Consider the following 12764-nt stretch of genomic DNA (forward strand, 5'->3'; position numbering starts at 1 on the left):
ATGTTTAAGTTTGGTTAATTTTCAGTTGGGATTGTGGAGTATTGTTGATTAAAATAATGGAGTCATGGTATGGTAAAATGACCACAGAGATCAATAAGGTAACACGAAGATTATGCTACTTTACGCTTCCAAATGACTGTTCATAATTTTCTAACTTTATGCACATATGCAGGACATGACCGACAAATATTGACTTCAGATAGCGTCATCAATTATTTTAAGCCAACACAATGAGATCAAGGATGAGATCATCAAAAAAGCAACAGAAAGAACTACAAATTTATGAATTTCGTTAGCAATAGAAAGAAGTACATATTTATGAGTTTCATTAGCCATCGTGATACTTATTTATTTCCCAAACTGCTTCAAATAGAGTTTTTCTATTGGGACCTCTAAATTTGTAATAATTATAAATTCTATTAATTGAGACTCTTAGAATTTTTTATTTATTTGATTTTCATCCTAATTTTGCTTTGGTCGCCATTGTCAACTGACAAGAATTTCAACCATATATCTTATTTGCATAGAAAAGATCCAACCTTTTACACATACCCAGCAAGAAAATCTAAATGGTTATTGAAAGAAGCAATTAATGAATATTAGAAGATATGAAAATTAAATGACCTGAGTTTAGAAGATGGAAAATTATGCACTACGTTAGGCCTATTTTATTGGAGTAGTTTTCCTTACTAGGAAATTTAAAAAGAAATAAATAATGTTCTCGTTTGGAAACCTAGATATCTAAATTGATTGGGAAGTTGAAACCTGAAATAAAACCCTAAACCCTAAAATAAAACCCTAAACCCAACAAAAATAAAACCCTAACCCCTAAACTCTGTGCTTGGAATGCTGAGACCTCTCGCCGTTCAGGTCGTACCTTAGTACTTATTTGTTATTGTACTTGACTAGCTCATTATTGGCTACTTAGTACTTATTTGTTACTGTAAGACAATGTGGATGATGACTTATATTTTAGTGTAATTATGCCATTAGGAAAAGATTCGCAATAAACTTCACTGGCTCATTATTAGCTACTTAGTACTTATTGTTCGTGTAAGACATGCTAGCTAACTTTAAATTTAAGTGTGGATGATGACTTCTATTTTAGTGTAATTATGTCATTAGGCAAAGATCCACAGTAAACTTTACTAGATCATCATTGGCTACTTAATACTTACTTGTTCGTGCAAGACATGTTAGCTCTTTCAGTTTCAGTAGATGATGGCTATTTAAGTGTGAATATGCCATTAGGTAAAGGTCTCCAATGAACTCTACTAGCTCATCATTGGCTACTTAATACTTACTTGTGTCGTGCAAGACATGTTAGCTCTTTCAGTTTCAGTATATGATGGCTTCTATTTAAGTGTGAATATGCCATTAGGTAAAGGTCTCCAGTGAACTCTACTAGCTCATCGTTGGCTACTTAGTACTTGTTTGTTATTGTAAGACATGTTAGCTGACTTTAAATTTCAGTGTGGATGATGATTTCTATTTCAGTGTAAATATGCCATTAGGGAAAAGTCCCCAGTAAACTTTACTGGCTCATTATTAGCTGCTTATTACTTATTTGTTTGTGTAAGACATGTTAGCTGACCTTAATGTTAATGTGGACGATGACTTCTATTTTACACCCTCCTTACTTGCACTTTTTCTTTGATTATTGTTGTGTTATACACCTATTGTTCATTGAATTTCTACATAGTATTAATAACATTATGATTGTTTTTTCATGTAAAAATAAACGAACAGTTGTATTAATGAAGTCTCTCACTTGACCTTTAAGGAACACTTCCTAACGCTGCGTTTGGATGAGACAATATTAAATTATCAAGAAATTTTGAAATGATGGAATCTAGAATTTCATCAATTCAATCTATTAATGATATTTTCTTAATTACCTCTTCAATTACCATATTTCATAGGTTTTATTTACGATTTCAATACATTTTCTTTCCATTTTTGTGGATCCAATTTAATTTTTGACTTTTCTAATTAACTTGTTAGTGTAAGGTAACTAATTTTCCATTAATTTTATTAAATTCATTTATTAAAAGAGTTGAATATTACTTCAATTTACCTGATTTGATGGGTTATAATTAAGATATTAATATATTTTCTTTCCATTCTTGTGGAATCAATTTTAAATTTGACTTTTTTTTTAATCAATTTTTAAAAAAAAATTTGTGGGTTAGAATTATGACATTAATATATATATATATATATATATTTATACCATATTAATTCTACATCGAATATATATATAAATTTTTCTGTATGAATTATATATACACACACACACACATATATATATATATATATATATTGTAAGGAATTATATATATATATATATATATTTATACACACAGACACATATTTGTATATAATTTATATATATATATATATATATTGTAATGAATTATATATATATATATATATTTATACACACAAACACATATTTGTATATAATTTTTTTTGACGAATTATAAATATATATATATATATATATATTCAAAAACATATATATATATATAATTATATATATAACGAGAAAAAAAAGAAAGAAAAAAAAATAATATATTTTATTTTTAGATGAAAACCAAAATAATTTAGAGCCATTAGATTTTAGAAGGATAAGATAGTCTTTATACTTAAGAATTACATGGCATGATTTAAAAAATAGGTGATGTGTGCAGGTGACATGGCATGACACCTAGGATTGAGGCCATAAATCTTAGGCCTCATTGAGGCCACAAATCATTTTCCTTTAGAAATAACCCTACCAAGTTAACAAAAACAAGGTTGTTACCCAATGAGAAAAACGATGCCAGCTGTGAAGCTAAATTTCTAATTTACATCCTTGTTTTTTTGTTGCTTTTCTCCATTTTATGCCAATTCATTTATTTTTCAGGGGTTTTGGGTTTAGTTCTTTTTTTCTTTTTTTCATTGCATTAAGGTACCACTCAACAAGATCTAAATGGGCAAACAGATAAGGCAACTAAACCAAAACTTTTTATCCTCACAATATGATCAATCAAGAACAACATCTGAATGAGAAATTTTATTCACACATAACAAAATACTAAATATACATTCATACACCCAACATCAGATTTTATGGGTATGTTAAATTACCAAAAGAGACATGTAAATCAAATTTGGAATATATTATCCTGCTTTAGAGTTTTCTTCTCGTTTACGTGAATGACGTGAATGAACAAACTTAGAATCCTAGTTAGAAACAGTTAACGACACTGATCAATGAACATCCATAGTTATAAAGAAAATTATCAAAAATTATCAATAGCGTAATGAATTCCGATATTGGTGTTTCTCAACCCTCAACTGAGGTATGACTTTTCTTCTTCTCCATCTTTAATTGAATTTTATCTACTATGAAATTTAGGTTTTCAATTTCAATTGTTGTTAAATGATGAGAACTCTGTTTTGTTAGATGATCCTGCAAGTAATGTAGATATCATAGAGTTGGGTGCTTTTGATCTCAAATCGAGAAAGCTTCTTGCTTCTTTTTATGACTATTGCAGGAAGCGAACATAGTCAATATGATTTTACTTTTACCTTGGCTTTTGTCTTATGTTGTGGACGAGTCTTTCTTTGATCCTCTTTGTACTCATAGTTTTCCTATATTTAGATGTTGAGAAAGTATCATTGGATTTTATTAACATGGCCATTGGAGGAAGATATTGCTCAACAACTGTCTCTGACTATTGGTCAACTTTTATGTGATGGAGAATGGATGCTGCCCAGTCATCATGGTCAAGCTATTGGAAGTATGCCTTTTGTGGTTGCAATACCGAGTATTTTCTTTGCAGGAAGTGTGTGATTGGAGATTTTTTGTCCTTGGAGATTTTCTTCTAGTTTCATTTATTAATGGCACTTAATGGTCAGTTTCTCTTAAATGATCAGTATGGGAGACGTGATGTTAGCTAATTCTACGTCAGGTGTTGGATCTTTAGTGCATAGTGTATTGCTTATACAACTTTACTGATGTTTTATATAAGAAGTATATGTAACTCATACATATCCACTAGACCACTACATGATCAAACATTCTGTGCATTAACAAGGATGTGATTAAAGTGCTTATCAATTTATATAGTCGCTTAGTTTCAATGTCTATTATTATTATTATTGAGATTTGCTATCCTAAAAACCAACAACCGAGTAACTAAGCTCGATTCTAAGGATTTCTTGCAAAAGTTCCGTCATGCCCTTTTGGAGCTTGTTCTTAAGAAGGGTGCTCTTGATTGCCCTAAGACTGGTCGCCGGTTTCCAGTTTCTAAGGGAATACCTAATATGCTACTTCCTAAAGATTTCTTGTTAAGGAAGAAATAATATCTCATCGAGGAGGGAATATTTTGTTAAGGAGCATATTCAAGGAAGAAATGTCTCGTCAAGGAGAAAATATTTTGTAAAGGAGCATATTTCTTGTCTAGAGAGAAATATCTCGTAGAGCAAGATCTAGTTACGAGATAAATGTTTTTTTTTTCTACAGGCCTCTTTGAATCCTTTCAATCCTTTTTTTTTTTTTTGAATGCTCAAAATTCTACCTGAGCATCAAAATCTGGGTCACTACCAGCTAAAACATCTCTGAACAAGATGGTTGTACTTGTCAGTTCGTTCAATTCACACAGGCAAGGTGATTGACGTGCGTGCTTCGCAAGTTTTTTACTTTCTTCACACAACAGAGGCATAATAGTACTATACTCAACTGCTCATGCGATGTCGCGAGATTCTTCTACATTCGATATCTAGAATATGTTCATTCATACCAATATACCTGCTAAAACAAACCAACACATTATCAACCCTTTCCCGGTCATCAATCCTGCCACACCAACACATTATCAACCCTTTCAAGAAAGATTTGCTCAGGGAGAAATTTGTTCAAGGAGAGATTATCTCCTCGAAGCAGGGAAGAATCCTCTCGAGATAATAAAATATATAGGCAGGACATCGAATAAGGAAGAACTTGTTCTTATCGAGAATGTAATATATATTTTTTTCAAGTTAAAATGGAATATATAAAAAAAGAATGTGTTTTTAGTGAATAGGTCTTGTGTATTGTGAATGAGGATAATTTAGGAAGTTTGGGTTTTGTATCTAGTAAAATGTTAAAATAAATAAGTTAATAGAATGTATATTAAGTAGGAGATGTGTATCTAGTATTTTGTAATGTGTTAATAAAATTTTCCCATCTTAATATATGTATGTTCAGACATCTTAATTAGATATGTATCAAATAAAGGCATCAAAGAGAACCTCTCTCTAGAAACCCTACGCGCTGCATGCATTGAAAGTTTCATTGTGATCTCCAATCTTCGTCCGGTGGCACTTCCTTGGGATGTCGTCGCCAGACGGGCATCTATGTAGCGTCAGTCAACGCTGAACTGACTGATTCTAGCCGTTGTACTAGGGAGGTTTAAGGTTCAAGTTCTTTGGTCAAGGATAGTGGACGCGATCGCAGCAGACAGCGAAGTCTGCGTTTTGTTTTTGCTGATTGGTCTGGAGATGGTAGAATGGTCGGACTGGGTTCCTGAGTTGGGCAGTGGGGCGGCTTCTCCCATGTTTCATTAGCAGGTCAGATGTAGGGGTTTTGAAGGCGAGGAGGATCTGTTCGGATCGATCATGGTAGAGGTGGCGCTTGGTTTGGATCGATGGAACGACGGTTTTGCAGTAACGCTTTGCTCCGACGACGGCAGTTGTTCGGCAGGGATGGTGCGAAGGTGATGCAAGCGTAGGAGCTGTTGGTCTGTTTGTGGGTTGCTGATCCATCTTTGATTGGGCTGGAGTTTGGGCCTTAAATCTAGTTTGTTTAGCATCTATTTTCTAGTGGTTCTAGTGGGTTTCGCCCTAACCTAGTTTTTATTTTTTTTGCGTGCAAATGGTCTTGGGTTTTTGTCGGCTTAATTTTTAGTTTTTCTAGTTGTACTCCAATTGAAGTCTCTAGGCGACTTCATTTACTATTTAAGGGAGTTATGTTGTGAGCTCATTTGTTTGCAATCAGGGTTTCCTATCATACTGCTTGGCGGTTTGTGCCATTTATGATTTTGTTGTAAGATAGCATATGATGTACGTTTCTTCTAATCATGGATAAATTAATGAAATTATCTATTTTTCAAAAAAAAAAAAAAATTAGATATGTATCAAATGATAGATTGATCATAATGATCGTAACTAAAGAACAGTGAACACGTACATGTACAGATCAAAATCGGAATGGCCACCCATCGTTATTATAAAGGGCGATTTTTGTAATTAAGTATTCTATCCCCGATGTATCCCCCATAACAGGTCACAACAGGTACAGTTTGATGCAACAACGTTGTGGCCTGAAAACACAGTGACACTCAAAGTTTTATCTAATTAAGAACATAAAATGTAGATTTAGTTATAACTAAATCATCTACTACAGAGACTTCTATAGTCAAGAATTATTACTAAAATTGTCTATAACAATGGTATTGTGACTTCTATTACAAATCTGGTAAAAGTAAATGTCCATCAGTCTATGACTAACGGGGGAGCGTCAATACTCAATACTAAATACTAAAAAGCATGAAAGTCTACGTGATCCCAATAACCATCGCCAATGACTTTGACCAGTAGGTCCACCAAATTCATGCACAAGGAACACAGTAGTTCCATTCTGGATGTTATTATCAGCAAGAGTACTTCCATCCTCCAATTGCTTATTATGAAAGATAAGCTTCTGTTCATATTCTGGGATACCCTCTTTGGCATAGATTCTATTCTTGAAACTCCAAATTGTATCACAACTCCTAACCTCAAAACATGATTTCTTCCCACCGAGTTGTTTAACGAAAACATGTATCGATCCTCGAACACGAAGCTCAAGGGTAGACTCAATCTGGATGCTACAATCAGCCAGAGTTCGCCTCCCATCCTCAAGTTGCTTCCCAGCAAAAATAAGCCTCTGGTTTATTGGTGGAATGCCCTCAGTTTCTTGGATTTTTTCCTTCACGTTGTGAATTGTATCAGAACTCTCGACCTCAAGAGCGATTGTCCTCCCATTTTGGATTTCGACAAAGATCTGCATTCGGAAGACCAGACGTAAAGTACAGTTCTCCCAGATATTACAGTCTGCCAAAGTCATGTCATCGTCAAGCTGTTTATCAAACAACATGAGCAGTTTCTGGTCTTGAACCGTTGCCTTTACATCCCCTATCGCATCAATCTTCTCTACCTCTAGAGTTATGGTCTTGCCGGACGGGGTCTTCATGAAAATCTCCATCCCTAGTGAGAGCTAGCTAAAGATAAAGGCAAACCGGCCAGCCTCTTATTATACAAGAACGATGTTTTCAGAGATCGAAGTTGCTTGTGAAGTACCCTCCTTATCTTGGATCTTATCCTTCACATTCTCTATTCTATCGGAACTTTCAACCTCAAGATCAATGATTCTCTTTCCCGGTCTAGCTAAAGTTTAACAAAAATCTGCATTCCAAAAGAAATGAATACTTTGTGCATGGTCACCTAAATAGGTAATTATCAATCAGGAGCGGAGCTAAAAGTAAAGCTTTCCCAGCTCAACCTGGGGGATATTAACCAGCTAAATAGCCTAAACAACACATCCATATATTGAACCAAGGATCTTGGAGAAACGTAAGTAAGAAACTGATTAAGCATAAATCTTCAGTCAAAATAGAACAAGGTTGAGAGTGTTGTAGAGAAACTGAATTTGCTGTGTATTCTCATTGATAATAGGGGCCTCTTTATATAGAGGATTATAATGCATAGAATCTCAATCATACAAGGAAAGTAATTCTACATTTATTAGGATTCTAGATCCTTCTAATTAAATCCTATTACCACTAGGTCAAGTAACCTAGAGTTTGGGCTAAACACAAATTAGGTTTTCCTTCAACACTCCCCCTTGTGTTGCCCAAACACGGTGCTTCTCTCGTTGCCTCGTTAAAAACCTTGCCGAGTAACAAAAACCCAGTGGGACAAAAATAACCTCGGTCGAAGGGGAAAAAGAGCACAACACACCCTTCACGATTCGAGACAAACATGTAGACATCTCCCCCTGATGTCTGCACCTCCCCCTGATGACTACGATCATGGGAGTTCAGATAATTTCCGCAAGCCAATTCTTGCCACATGTTTCTCGAACGTGGTATTGGGCAATGACTTAGTAAACAAGTCTGCCTCACTGTCCTCAGATCGAACCTAGTTCACTTTGATCTCGAGGAGTGTCTGTTGTTGCTGATTATGCTTGGTGTTATCGCTATTGATGTAGCCTTGCCTCATTTGTTCAAAACAAGTAGCATTATCCTAAATGCTCGTAGGCTCATCTGTGGTAGACTTCAAACCACAATTGTTCGAACATGCGTAATTATGGATCCAATCCATATACATTCACGAACCACTTCGTGAAGAGCAATGATCTCTGCATTGTTCGAAGATATAGCGACTACGGTCTGTTCTGTAGACCTCCAAGATATCACGGTCTTTTCCCATGGTGAACACTTAACCAGTTTGGGAATGACCATTGTGTGGGTCAGAGAGATACCCAACATCAGCAAAACCTTCCAAAACACATGTCGTTTTGGGATGGGGATAGAGAACGCAGGCCAGCGTTGGCGGCGTACCTGGTGTGTGATGGATCCGAATCCATCATCTCTTTGTAGGGATATAACAAGCCCATATCAATCGTACATCTCAAATATCGAAAGATATCTTTTACACCAATCCAATGGCGTCGCGTTGACTCAGAGCTATATCTAGCTAACAAGTTCACAACATATGAGATGTCCAGTCTTGTGCATTGGGATAAGTACAATAATGCGCCTATTGTACTAAGTAAGGCACTTCTGCCTCTAGCACATCTTCGTCATCATCCTTTCGACGAAGAGGATCCTTTTCAGGATCAAGACTACGGTCAATCATGGGGGTGCTCGAAGGCTTGACCTTGTCAAAATGCCTAAGCATCTATCGACACGATGCTCAAGTTCCAAACCGAGCCATAATCGTGTTCTCCCAAAATCCTTCATCTCAAACTACGGATTTCAAGTGTTCAGCGGTTTCCCTTAACTCTTTAAGGGCTTCTAATGAAGATCATGTCCAACATGAACCGCGATAGAATCCAAAACTTGTCATAGAAACGCGTGGGCATATCCCTTCCCAATCAAGTAGTCACTTTAGTGAGCGTTTCAACCTCTTTGTAAACGCGCTCCGTGGTCTAGAGCCACTTGACTTGGATAAATGAAGTTCACCATGAACCTTCATGTATATTCTGTATCTAGATCCCTATAGAGATACGTAGTGACCATATTTGTAAGCTGCATGTTCAGTTATTCGGAAACTACCAAACTGACAAGGTAGTGGAGTGCAGTGACATCCATTACGAGAGAATATGTCTCATCGTAGTCGATTCCAGGGCGTTTTGTGAGAAGCCTTGCGCCATAAGGCGAGATTACCATCTCTTTTTCTCACTACGCTTTCTAACGAAGACCCCATTAGTCAACAGGTTTTATATTAGGAGGTGTTGGCATCTCTAGCTCGAAAACCTTCCTCTTCGTTAGAGAATCCATCTTAACCTGGATCGCATCTTTCCATTTAGGCCAAAAACTCTCTACGTTGGCATTCATTCATCAACGGAGCGTGGTTCGATATCATCTAACTCAAAGACTCATGCGTAACAAAATACGCAACTACATCATCAATTCTGATGGAGTTTCTATCCCACGTCTCATGTACACTAGTGTAAGTTTCATAGAGCTCTATATTCTCAGGAATAGGTTCTAACGTTGAGGCGTCCCCCAACGATAACCGTAACCCGGAAGATTCTCATGAGACGGATTTTGAGTGTCGATGATTCAAGGATTGGTTTGTGCCAATGTATCCTTCGAACCCACGGGCCTCCCACGCATCCTAGCTGGGGCCATGGCCTGTAACGCCAGAGTGCCACTTTCTTTGGCATTGGCGCCATGCCTACCTCCATGTAGGGTGGCGCTACGTCTCTCGTAGGGACGTCCTTCCTTGCAGGCATGTTTGCAGCATATTTGTGTGATCTCGTCACTTTGACAGGGATCGAGATGAGACATAGTGGGGACAGGCCACGACAATCCCTGTCGTTCCTGCTGAACATCCGTGTTCTTATCTCCCCCTAACGATGGGAAGACTGTCTCATCAAAGTGACAACCCGCAAATCTAGCGGTAAGGAGATCGCCTTGCAAGGGCATTAAGAGGCGGACGATTGTTGGAGTCCCAAATCCAACGTAGTGGCCCATTCGTCTGTAAGGACCCATCATAGAGCGCTGTGGCGGCGCAATTGGCACAAAAATGGCTCACTCAAATGTGCGTAAGTACAAAAGACGTGTACCCAGTCACTAGCTGTAACGCAGAGGTACATTGAGTGGCATTAGGTCGTAGACGAATTAGCATAGCTGCATGCGATATTGCATCACCCCAAGCGGATGTAAGAAGATTGGTGCGCATTACCAATGTTCGGACTACCATTGTAGTCGTTTCTGCGAGACCAATTGGGTGTGTACATGGGAATGTGATGTCCAACATCAAGCCCATTGCAATATCCATCGAAAGTCTTTCGATGTAAACTCTCTAGCATAGTCAAATCCAATTGACTAAATAGGATGATTCGGGGAGTGAGCCCGTTGTTGTATGATATGTGCTAGGAGTGTAGCATAAGCAGCATTACAAGTGGACAATGGCACAACACGTGACCAGTGTGTTTGCGTGTCAACCAACATCATGAGATATTTAAACGTCCGCAAGTTGGTTGAATCAATCCACAAAATCCCTACGGATTCTTTGTAAGAACAGAATGAGTATTGTCATATCCTTTGCATAGGACGGTCTCAGTCCTAGTTTCCCTAAGGAACGGGCTTTGTAAAACGAGCGAGAGGCCTTAGAAGCAACCATTAAGTATTTTGGTTAGGCCTGAGCGTTCGAAACGCTATGTGAAGTAAGTTGGTGATTGCAGCATCACCTAGGGCGCCATCACCATGATGGACGCCATCCATGGAGTCATGGATAGGGACTACGCCAGCCCTAGGCTGGTGGTGGACGGAGGCGGTGCCCTAGGCAGCAGCGTCGGTCACACTTAGTCTAAGAATTAACTTTTGATTCATGCTTCATTTCGCTCGAGAGAAAAGATGTCCGTGTGAAATCTTTTGTAGACGGATCATCATATCATGACTAGGATGATCTATCCTGTCGTGACAAAGCCAATATGTGTATAAATCCAAGAGATCTTCTCTCATAACTTTATTGGATTTAATAGCTCGAATAGTGACATAAAGTCCACTAGAGCGACACATAAACTTCTCTAAGATGCGCCTTTGTTCGCAATCATTAGAGGTAATGTAAAGGAACTCATTTCCGTTCTCTACATGCATTTTCGCATGGAATTCGTTGGCTATTCATAGGTGTGATTTTCCCTATGAGCGTAGAGGGCTTTTGCGACAATAATCAAGGTGCCTTTTGGCAAGGTGAACTTGGGCTATTCCATGTCCTTGAATTAATATTGATGGCCTAGCCATCGTAGTCACAAAGTAATATGCTTAGAATCAAAATTGAGTCATAATGAAAAGAACTCGAAATTTTATTCATAAGCCAACGGAGTACATCATTGTTTCTATTATCAAAGAAAATCTAATCCAATAAAAAGTAATATGGCAATCGCCTACATCTCTTGGAAAATAAAAAGACTTAATCAAAATCGCCAGTTTCTGGGTCTTGATCCTTGTAGTCTTCCACCCTTAGATCTAGATCGCCATCTTGATCTTCTTATGCCATGTAATTTGCTTCCCTTGCTTCACGATACGTCTTGTATGCGTTTGCAATATTTTGGGGTGCTGTACATGATTTGGCCCAATGTTCAGTTGATCCACATCGAAAACAAACATCATTATGGTCAGGCTCCCTTGATCGAGGCGCTATTGGGGCGCGATTTGGACGACCTATCCTCTTGGTGGCGTTACCACCATGGTCGGAGGCTCTGCCTCTCTCTCTCTCTTCACACGTTGACCTCCACGGTTCCGTGCATGCCTCTCTTGGCGATTTCCTTCCTCTTTAGGGCGAACATATGGACCAGAATGTCCAGAATTGTCCCTATCCTTAGGGTTTCGCTCCTTGCGTCCTCCATTGGGGGCGCGACTATAGTTAGACTCCGGAATAGGCTTAGTTCCCACGGGTCTAGCATTATAGTTCTTCACAAGAATATTGTCGTGCTTTTCAGCTACGTTCATGGCGCCAATGAGCTCATGAAACCTTGTGATACGTCCTGCATTTACATCAATCCGATAATTCTTTGAAATCATCAATGCAGAGACGGGGAAGGTAGAGAGAGTCTTCTCGATCAACATCGTATCAGTTATGGCTTGGCCACAAAACTCCATCAGAGACTTGATACGAAGAGCTTCCGAGTTATAATCAAGCACAGACTTGAAATCACAAAAGCGGAGGCTATGCCATCGCACTTCTAAATCAGGAAGCAGGGAGTCATGAACGTTGCCAAATCGCTGCTCAAGTTCTACCCATAGCTTTCTTGGGTCTTCCTCGTTGAGGTATTCATTTTGGAGCGCGTCATTCATGTGCCTTGTCATGAGAATTATGGCTTTAGCTTGTTTTGCTTCGAAAGCAGTAGCTTGCTCAATGGAGAGCACGTTCTGACCAGGCTCTTGGATGGCTCCCAGAAGTCCATCAGCCTTAAGATGTTGGCGCACATCTCAGACCCACCTATGGTATCCTGCGCCAGTTGT

The 12764-nt window shown here is 38.1% G+C and overlaps 1 pseudogene; it reads right to left on the reverse strand.

The window, feature by feature from the left end:
- Window positions 1-12764, reverse strand: part of LOC112181951 — a 50079-nt pseudogene that overhangs the window by 28906 nt on the left and 8409 nt on the right.

This window comes from Rosa chinensis, chromosome 1 (assembly GCF_002994745.2).
Source record: "Rosa chinensis cultivar Old Blush chromosome 1, RchiOBHm-V2, whole genome shotgun sequence".
NCBI lineage: Eukaryota > Viridiplantae > Streptophyta > Magnoliopsida > Rosales > Rosaceae > Rosa > Rosa chinensis.